This window comes from Puntigrus tetrazona, unplaced genomic scaffold (genome assembly GCF_018831695.1).
Source record: "Puntigrus tetrazona isolate hp1 unplaced genomic scaffold, ASM1883169v1 S000000003, whole genome shotgun sequence".
Lineage (NCBI taxonomy): Eukaryota > Metazoa > Chordata > Actinopteri > Cypriniformes > Cyprinidae > Puntigrus > Puntigrus tetrazona.
This window is the reverse complement of record NW_025047683.1, coordinates 4,972,362-4,982,822: the sequence shown is the minus strand read 5'-3', so window position 1 is coordinate 4,982,822 and position 10,461 is coordinate 4,972,362. Positions and strand designations below refer to the sequence as shown.

The 10,461-nt window shown below is 53.6% G+C and overlaps 1 non-coding gene across 1 annotated transcript in view; it reads right to left on the bottom strand.

Moving 5' to 3' along the window:
• LOC122332099 overlaps window positions 1–103 on the bottom strand; it is a 3,995-nt gene extending 3,892 nt beyond the window's left edge. Inside the window, exon 1 of the ribosomal RNA XR_006248445.1 lies at window positions 1–103. This exon is cut by the window's left edge and continues 3,892 nt beyond it. This is a non-coding gene — a ribosomal RNA (28S ribosomal RNA).
• Window positions 104–10,461: the final 10,358 nt, after the last annotated feature.

The window sequence follows — 10,461 nt, the reverse complement described above, 5'->3', positions numbered from 1 at the left end:
CTTCCCTCTTCGCTCGCCGCTACTGAGAATCCTTGTTAGTTTCTTTTCCTCCGGCAGTAATATGCTTAAATTCAGCGGTCGTCTCTCGTCTGATCTGAGGTCGTTGTCGGATATGGGTTAGGAGCGCGCGCGCGCTGCTGCTGCGGGCTGGCCTGAACAGGTCTCGTTCGCGCGCCGGGCAGGCGCGCCGGCGCGAGGCGGGCGCGAACCTCCCGTTACGCCGCGGGCGTCCGAGGCGGAGGGCCGGGAGTCCACGTCGGCGGGCGGCGGAGGTGGCAGAACACCCACGGAGCCGCCGAGAGGGCGCCGCTCGGTCCCAGGCGCCTGGGGCGCCGACCTCCCCCTCGTGGGAGGAAGCGGGAGGAGCGCTCGACTCCGCCGAGGAGGCGTGCCCGTGGCGGTCTGCACTTGGGAGGCGGAGGAGGCGGGAAGCCCCCTGCGGCGCTCCAGCGCGGGACCGGAGGTCGATCGATGGAAAGCGACCCTCAGACAGGCGTGGCCCGGGGCGGACCGGGGCGCAAAGTGCGTTCGAAGTGTCGATGATCGATGTGTCCTGCAATTCACATTAGTTCGCGCGCGGCTGGCTGCGTTCTTCATCGGCCTTGCGAGCGGTGATCCACGCTAAAAGTCGTACTGCGTTTGAGTTTAGCGCCCGGGCGAGGCCGAACTGCACAGGCTTGTGTGGGTTCAAAAATACAAAGTCGTTCCCGGACAGGCGCCCCGCGAGAGAGGACTTGAACCCACGGTCGAAGGCCTGCTGGGTACCCGCCGGGGTTGGCAAAGCAAAGTCTTTCAGAGGCTCGCGGCCTCGGCCCCACCCGTGCCAGGGGTGGGGCGCTCATGATAGGTTGCTCAAGCCTCCCGCGGGGTGCGTCAAGCCTCCCAGAGCAGCGTTCCCTTCTCGCGGATCCCTCTCTCCGCCGTCTTAGGTTTTTGTGCGGTTCTTTTGCCGTCTTGGATGTTTGGCGGCAGACCTCTCGGGCCACGGCCGCTGGAACATAGAGTAAAATAGGATAGAGGTTTTTACCCGGACGGGCGCCCCTTCGCGGGAGAGACTTTGAACCACGGTCCCGGAGGCCGTGCGGGTACCCGCCAGGGCCCGGCTCGGCCCCCCGCGCTAAAGCAGGGGCCCGCCCGAGTGCAGCGACAGTCAAGTTCTCTCGATCTCTCTCTCTCTCTCTCTCCGCCTTAGGTTTTTGTGCGGTTCTTTTTGCCGTTTTGGGTTTTTGCGGCAGACCTCTCGGGCCACGGCCGCTGGATCATAGAGTAAAATAGGATGAGGTTTTTTTACCCGGACAGGCGCTCCTCCTTCGCGGGAGAGACTTTGAACCACGGTCCCGGAGGCCGTGCGGGTACCCCGCCAGGGCCCGGCTCAGCCCCCCGCCGCTGGAAAGCAGGGGGCCCGCCGAGTCTGGCGACAGTCAAGTTCTCTCGGATCTCTCTCTCTCTCTCTCTCCGCCTTAGGTTTTTGTGCGGTTCTTTTTGCCGTTTTGGGTTTTGAGGCGGCAGACCTCTCGGAGCCACGGCCGCTGGATCATAGAGTAAAATAGGATAGAGGTTTTTTTACCCCGGACAGGCGCCCCTCTTCGCGGGAGAGACTTTTTTGAACCACGGTCCCGGAGGCCGTGCGGGTACCCGCCAGGGCCCGGCTCGGCCCCCGCCGCTGGAAAGCAGGGGGCCCGCCGAGTGCAGCGACAGTCATGGCGCTCGCGGTAGGTTGCTCAAGCCTCCGCGCGGGGTGCGTCAAGCCTCCCAGAGAGCGGCGTTCCCTTCTCGCGGATCTCTCTCTCTCCGCCGTCTTAGGTTTTTGTGCGGTTCTTTTTGCCGTCTTGGGTTTTTGGCGGCAGACCTCTCGGGCCCGGCCGCTGGATCATAGAGTAAAATAGGATAGAGGTTTTTACCCGGACAGGCGCCCCTCGCCAGCGGGAGAGACTTTGAACCACGGTCCCGGAGGCCGTGCGGGTACCCGCCAGGGCCCGGCTCAGCCCCGCCGCTGGAAAGCGGGGGCGCCAGTCTGGCGACAGTCAAGTTCCTTTTTTTTTTTTCTTATCGCGCTCTGCGCTTTCGCTTCGGTGCTCCGGAGGAGGCGCGCGCGGGCCGCCCGGCCTCTGCGCGCACCCCGGGCTTGAGGCGGGGAGGTGGGCTAGGCCTCCCCGCCGGGCGTTTCGCTTTGGATCGGGCGGGCGATAATGATCCTTCCGCAGGTTCACCTCACGGAAACCTTATTCACGACTTTTACTTCCTCTAGATAGTCAAGTTTGATCGTCTTCCGGCGCTCCGCCCAGAGCCCATGAGGGCCGGCGGGGCAGTCCGAGAACCTCACTAAACCATCCAATCGGTAGTAGCGGCCAGGCGGTGTGTACAAAGGGCAGGGACTTAATCAGCGCGAGCTTATGACCCGCGCTTACTGGGAATTCCTCGTTGATGGGAAATAGTTTCAATCCCCAGTCCCGATCACGGCGGGGTTCAGCGGGTTACCAGCGCCTCTCGGCGCAGGGTAGCCACGCGCTGATCCGCCCCATGTGGCGCGCGTGCAGCCCGGACATCTAAGGGCATCACAGACCTGTTATTGCTCCATCTCGCGTGGCTGAGCGCCACTTGTCCCTCTAAGAAGTTTTTGGCGCCCGACCCAAGTGGCGCGCCACTATTTAGCAAGCGAGTCTCGTTCGTTATCGGAATGAACCAGACAAATCGCTCCACCAACTAAAACGGCCATGCACCACCACCCACAGAATCGAAAGAGCTATCAATCTGTCAATCCTTTCCGTGTCCGGGCGGGTGAGGTTTCCGTGTTGAGTCAAATTAAGCCGCAGGCTCCACTCCTGGTGGTGCCCTTCCGTCAATTCCTTTAAGTTTCAGCTTTGCAACCATACTCCCCGGAACCCAAAGACTCGTGGTTTCCCTTGCGCTGCCAGCGGGTCATGGGAATAACGCCGCCGCGGATCGCGGGTCGGCATCGTTCTGATCGGAACTACGGCGGTATCTGATCGTCTTGAACCTCCGACTTTCGTTCTTGATTAATGAAAACATTCTTGGCAAATGCTTTCGCTTTCGTCCGTCTTGCGCCGGTCAAGAATTTCACCTCTAGCGGCGCATCACGAATGCCCCGGCCGTCCCTCTTAATCATGGCTCCGGGTTCCAGAAACCCACAAAATAGAACCGAGTCCTATTCCATTATTCCTAGCTGCGGTATTCAGCGGCGGCGCTCGGCCTGCTTTGAACACTCTAATTTTTCAAGTAAGCGCTTTTGGCCCCTCGGACCGGACACCCAGCCAAGGGCATCCGGGCGCCTCGAGGCAGGGACCTGGGGCGGGCGGTGGCTCGCCTCTCGGCGGACCGCCAGCCAGATCCGAGATCAACTACGAGCTTTTTAACTGCAGCAACTTTAATATCGCTATTGGAGCTGGAATTACGCGGCTGCTGGCACCAGACTTGCCCTCCAATGGGTCCTCGCCCATGTGTTTAAGATCGCTCATTCCAATTACAGGGCCTCGAAAGAGACCTGTATTGTTGACCACAACCGTCACTACCTCTCCGAGTCGGAAATGGGTAATTTGCGCGCCTGCTGCCTTCCTTGGATGTGGTAGCCGTTTCTCAGGCTCCCTCTCCGGAATCGAACCCTGATTCCCGTCACCCGTGGTCACCATGGTAGGCGCCTGATGTACCATCGAAAGTTGATAGGGCAGACACTCGAATGAATAAATCGCCGCGCCGCGGAAGGCGGCGATCGGCCGAGGTTATCTAGAGTCACCAAAGGTACCGGGTCGGGAGGGCGGATCCCCGGGGCCGGATGGGTTTTGGATCTGATAAATGCCGCGCGTCCCTAGCCTCCCCCCCGCGAGGCGGTCGGCCGGTCGGCGCTTCGTTTGCATGTATTAGCTCTGGAATTGCCACAGTTATCCAAGTACCGGGTGGAAGCGATCAAAGGGACCATAACTGATTTAATGAGCCATTCGCAGTTTCACTGTACCGGCCGTGTGCGCCAGACCTGCATGGCTTAATCTTTGAGACAAGCATATGTTACTGGCAGGATCAACCAGGTAACCCCTGTGGGTCGTAGGGACCAACCGGCGCGAGCGCGTTTTTGCCTACCACGGGTCTCAGTCCGCCTGAGGAGGGCCTGGGCAGACCCGCTTGGACCCTCGGCTAAGACCGGCGCTCATAGGAGGCGGCGGCGGCTCGAACCTTCCCCGGCGAAGTCGCCGTTTTCGGGGTGGGTGGCGCTGGGATCGCGGCGGCGCTCGGAAAAGTGTGTTTCGCGGGGGCGGGGTACCCGCGCGGCGTCGCCGGGGCAGCGTCGCGTTCTGCCCCTCCGCCCGCCGCGGTGGCGGACCTCTGCGCTCTGACCGGCCGTCTGAGGCCTCCTCCGAAGGGTTGGCGCCTTCCCTCGGGCTGAGGGGCCTGCTCGTAACGAACGTCCAAATTGCCCGGCGCGGCGTGCTGTCAAAGCCCAAACGTAAACCCATTGCACGCCGTGCCCCTGCCAGGCACTCCCGACCCATAGCGGCCAGCGGGGCTGGCGGGTGGGGGTCTAGGCTAGAAGCGCTTTGGCGCTCAATCGATCACGTTTCGGGCCGGGGCGCTCTCGCCGTCGAACGTCCTCTCTCTCGGCGTCTGTGTCCGTGTTTCAGGTGAAGCGTTCGATAGCTCCCTCGCCCGGAGCTTCAGAAAGGTGCGTTCAAAACCTAAGTCGATATGGACTTAGTCGTTTTCGACTTTTTTTCGCTCAGAGACTAAGTCCACAAAAACACGCGTTCACGAAATCGTGTACCCATGTAAAAGTTGCTCCTGTGTAAGCGGCCACCTCCAGGGTCGCGGGAAAATTTGAATCATGCCGGGAGGAGGCCTCTCGGTCGGCCTGACTCGGAGCCTCGGAGGTATGGAAGTCGGACCTTTCCCGAAGTTGGACTTAGTGCAATTTTGAAGCGAAAATCATCCAGGCGCTTCATCCGACCGATCGAGTCCGGGTTAAGTCGCCTTCGGACGCTTTCCCACTCGACCCCCCGCCGTCCTGGAGAAATTTTTTCGTTCAAAACCTAAGTCCAAACATCCAGGCGCTTCATCCGACCGATCGAGTCCGGGTTAAGTCGCCTTCGGGCGCTTTCCCCTCGACCCCGCCGTCCTGGAGAAATTTTTTCGTTCAAAACCTAAGTCCAAACATCCAGGCGCTTCATCCGACCGATCGAGTCCGGGTTAAGTCGCCTTCGGGCGCTTTCCCACTCGACCCCCGCCGTCCTGGAGAAATTTTTTCGTTCAAAACCTAAGTCCAAACATCCAGGCGCTTCATCCGACCGATCGAGTCCGGGTTAAGTCGCCTTCGGACGCTTTCCCACTCGACCCCGCCGCCGTCCTGGAGAATTTTTTCGTTCAAAACCTAAGTCCAAACATCCAGGCGCTTCATCCGACCCGATCGAGTCCGGGTTAAAGTCGCCTTCGGACGCTTCCCACTCGACCCCGCCGTCCTGGAGAAATTTTTTCGTTCAAAACCTAAGTCCAAACATCCAGGCGCTTCATCCGACCCGATCGAGTCCGGGTTAAGTCGCCTTCGGGCGCTTTCCCACTCGACCCCGCCGTCCTGGAGAAATTTTTGCGTTCAAAACCTAAGTCCAAACATCCAGGCGCTTCATCCGACCGATCGAGTCCGGGTTAAGTCGCCTTCGGGCGCTTCCCCCTCGACCCCCGCCGTCCTGGAGAAATTTTTGCGTTCAAAACCTAAGTCCAAACATCCAGGCGCTTCATCCGACCGATCGAGTCCGGGTTAAGTCGCCTTCGGGCGCTTTCCCACTCGACCCCGCCGTCCTGGAGAAATTTTTTTGCTTTCAAAACCTAAGTCCAGACATCCAGGCGCTTCATCCAGCGATCTCGGCGGGTTAAGTCGCGACTTCTCGGGCGCTTTCCCTCGACCCGGTCTCCCTGGAGAAATTTTTTCGTTCAAAACCTAAGTCCAAACATCCAGGCGCATATTTCAGGCGATCTCGGCGGGTTAAGTGCGACTTCGGACGCTTCCCACTCGACCCCGCCACCCTGGAGAAATTTTTTGCTTTCAAAACCTAAGTCCAAACATCCAGGCGCATATTTCAGGCGATCTCGGCGGGTTAAGTCGACTTCGGGGCGCTTTCCCTCGACCCCCGCCACCCTGGAGAAATTTTTTGCTTTCAAAACCTAAGTCCAAACATCAGGCGCATATTTCAGGCGATCTCGGCGGGTTAAGTGCGACTTCGGGCGCTTTCCCCTCGACCCCGCCACCCTGGAGGATTTTTTTGCTTTCAAAACCTAAGTCCAAACATCCAGGCGCATATTTCAGCCGATCTCGGCGGGTTAAAGTGCGACTTCTCGGGCGCTTTCCCACTCGACCCCCTCCACCCTGGAGGTATTTTTAAGCGTTCAAAACCTAAGTCCAGACATCCAGGCGCATATTTCAGGCGATCTCGGCGGGTTAAGTGCGACTTCGGGCGCTTTCCCACTCGACCCCGCCACCCTGGAGGATTTTTTTGCTTTCAAAACCTAAGTCCAAACATCCAGGCGCATATTTCAGGCGATCTCGGCGGGTTAAGTCGCGACTTCGGGCGCTTTCCCACTCGACCCCGCCACCCTGGAGAGATTTTTTTGCTTTCAAAACCTAAGTCCAGACATCCAGGCGCATATTTCAGCCGATCTCGGCGGGTTAAGTCGCGACTTCTCGGGCGCTTTCCCACTCGACCCCCTCCACCCTGGAGGTATTTTTAAGCGTTCAAAACCTAAGTCCAGACATCCAGGCGCATATTTCAGGCGATCTCGGCGGGTTAAGTGCGACTTCGGGCGCTTTCCCACTCGACCCCGCCACCCTGGATTTTTTTGCTTTCAAAACCTAAGTCCAAACATCCAGGCGCATATTTCAGCCGATCTCGGCGGGTTAAGTGCGACTTCTCGGGCGCTTTCCCACTCGACCCCCTCCACCCTGGAGGATTTTTAAGCGTTCAAAACCTCGTCCAGACATCCAGGCGCTCGTTACAGCCGATCAAGGGCGGGTTAAGGCGACTTCTCGGACACACACATTCCACGAACCCCGTGTCTGGATTTCAATTTTCCAAAGGGCCTGGGCTCACACATTAACCAACGCAGTAACACTTTAATGGGCATCGTTTATTTCATTCTCGCCCTGGATGAATGTTTTACAAAGGGCCTGCGCTCACAGACTAACCCTACACACTAACACCTTATTGGGCATAATTTTTTTTTTTTTTTTTCTATAAAGGCCCTGGATGAATGTTTTCTATAAGGCCTGCGCTCACAGACTAACCCCATCACAATAACACTTATGTGGGCATGATTTTATTCTATAAAGGCCCTGGATGAATGTTTTCTATAAGGCCTGCGCTCACAGACTAACCCCATCACAATAACACTTATTTGGGCATGATTTTATTTAAAAAAGGCCCTGGATGAATATTTTCTACAAAGGCCTGCGCTCACAGACTAACCCGACACAGTAGCGCCTTATTGGGCATGATTTTATTTAATAAAGGCCCTGGAGGAATGTTTTCTATAAGGCCTGCACTCACAGACTAACCCCATCACAATAACACTTATTTGGGCATGATTTTATTCTATAAAGGCCCTGGATGAATGTTTTCTATAAGGCCTGCGCTCACAGACTAACCCTATCACAATAACACTTATTTGGGCATGATTTTATTTAATAAAGGCCCTGGATGAATGTTTTCTATAAGGCCTGCGCTCACAGACTAACCCCATCACAATAACACTTATTTGGGCATGATATTATTTAATAAAGGCCCTGGATGAATGTTTTACAAAGGGCCTGCGCTCACAGACTAACCCTACACAGTAACACCTTATTGGGCATGATTTTATTTAATAGAGACCCTGGATGAATGTTTTCTATAAGGCCTGCGCTCACAGACTAACCCCATCACAATAACACTTATTTGGGCATGATTTTATTTAATAAAGGCCCTGGATGAATGTTTTCTATAAGGCCCGCGCTCACAGACTAACCTAACCTAACCTAACCTAACCTAACCTAACCTAACCTAACCTAACCTAACCTAACCTAACCTAACCTAACCTAACCTAACCTAACCTAACCTAACCTAACCTAACCTAGCCTAACCTAACCTAACCTAACCTAGCCTAACCTAACCTAACCCTAACCCAAGCCCTACCCTAACCTAACCTAGCCTAACCTAACCTAACCTAACCTAACCTAACCTAACCCTAACCTTATTGGGCATGATTTTTACTCTATAAAGGCCTGGGTGACAGTTTTACACAGGGCCTGGGGTCACAGACTAACCCCATCACAATAGCACTTATTTGGGCATGTTTTTATTTAATAAAGGCCCTGATTGAATGTTTTCTATAAGGCCTGCGCTCACAGACTAACCCGACACAGTGCGCTTCATTGGGCATGATTTTATTTAATAAAGGCCCTGGAACAATGTTTTCTATAAGGCCTGCGCTCACAGACTAACCCGACACAGTAACTCTTTGTTGGGCATGATTTTACTTAATAAAGGCCCTGGAAAAATGTTTTCTATAAGGCCTGCGCTCACAGACTAACCCGACACAGTGCGCTTTTGTGGGCATGATTTTATTTAATAAAGGCCCTGGAAAAAATGTTTTCTATAAGGCCTGCGCTCACAGACTAACCCGACACAGTGCGCTTCATTGGGCATGATTTTATTTAATAAAGGCCCTGGAACAATGTTTTCTATAAGGCCTGCGCTCACAGACTAACCCGACACAGTAACTCTTTGTTGGGCATGATTTTACTTAATAAAGGCCCTGGAAAAATGTTTTCTATAAGGCCTGCGCTCACAGACTAACCCGACACAGTGCGCTTTGTGGGCATGATTTTATTTAATAAAGGCCCTGGAAAAAATGGTTTCTATAAGGCCTGCGCTCACAGACTAACCCGACACAGTGCGCTTCATTGGGCATGATTTTATTTAATAAAGGCCCTGGATGACAGTTTTCTTTAAGGCCTGCGCTCACAGACTAACCCGACACATTAACGCTTTATTGGGCATGATTGTATTTAATAAAGGCCCTGGATGAATGTTTTCTATAAGGCCTGCGCTCACAGACTAACCCGACACAGTAACTCTTCATTGGGCATGATTTTATTTAATAAAGGCCCTCGATGAATGTTTTGTATAAGGCCTGCCCTCACAGACTAACCCGACACAGTAACTCTTTATTGGGCGTGATTTTATTTAATAAAGGCCCTGGAAAAATGTTTTCTATAAGGCCTGCGCTCACAGACTGACCCGACACAGTAACTCTTTATTGGGCATGATTTTATTTAATAAAGGCCCTCGATGAATGTTTTCTATAAGGCCTGCGCTCACTGACTAACCCCCGTTACAATAACACTCTTATGGGCATGATTTTATTTAATTAAGGCCCTGGATGACAGTTTTCTTTAAGGCCTACCCTCACAGACTAACCCGACACAGTAACTCTTTATTGGGCGTGATTTTATTTAATAAAGGCCCTGGAAAAATGTTTTTCTATAAGGCCTGCGCTCACAGACTAACCCGACACAATGCGCTTTATTGGGCGTGATTTTATTTAATAAAGGCCCTCGATGAATGTTTTTCTATAAGGCCTGCGCTCACAGACTAACCCGACACAGTAACTCTTTATTGGGCGTGATTTTATTTAATAAAGGCCCTGGAAAAATGTTTTCTATAAGGCCTGCGCTCACAGACTGACCCGACACAGTAACTCTTTATTGGGCATGATTTTATTTAATAAAGGCCCTCGATGAATGTTTTCTATAAGGCCTGCGCTCACTGGCTAACCCCGTTACAATAACACTCTTATGGGCATGATTTTATTTAATTAAGGCCCTGGATGACAGTTTTCTTTAAGGCCTACCCTCACAGACTAACCCGACACAGTAACTCTTTATTGGGCGTGATTTTATTTAATAAAGGCCCTGGAAAAATGTTTTCTATAAGGCCTGCGCTCACAGACTAACCCGACACAGTGCGCTTTATTGGGCGTGATTTTATTTAATAAAGGCCCTGGAAAAATGTTTTCTATAAGCACTGCGCTCACTGGCTAACCCCGTTACAATAACACTCTTATGGGCATGATTTTATTTAATAAAGGCCCTGGATGACAGTTTTTCTTTAAGGCCTGCGCTCACAGACTAACCCGACACAGTAACTCTTTGTTGGGCATGATTTTCTTAATAAAGGCCCTGGAAAAATGTTTTCTATAAGGCCTGCGCTCACAGACTAACCCGACACAGTGCGCTTTGTGGGCATGATTTTATTTAATAAAGGCCCTGGAAAAAATGTTTTCTATAAGGCCTGCGCTCACAGACTAACCCGACACAGCGCTTTGTGGGCATGATTTTATTTAATAAAGGCCCTGGATAAATGTTTTCTTTAAGGCCTGCGCTCACAGACTAACCCCGTTACAATAACACTCTTATGGGCATGATTT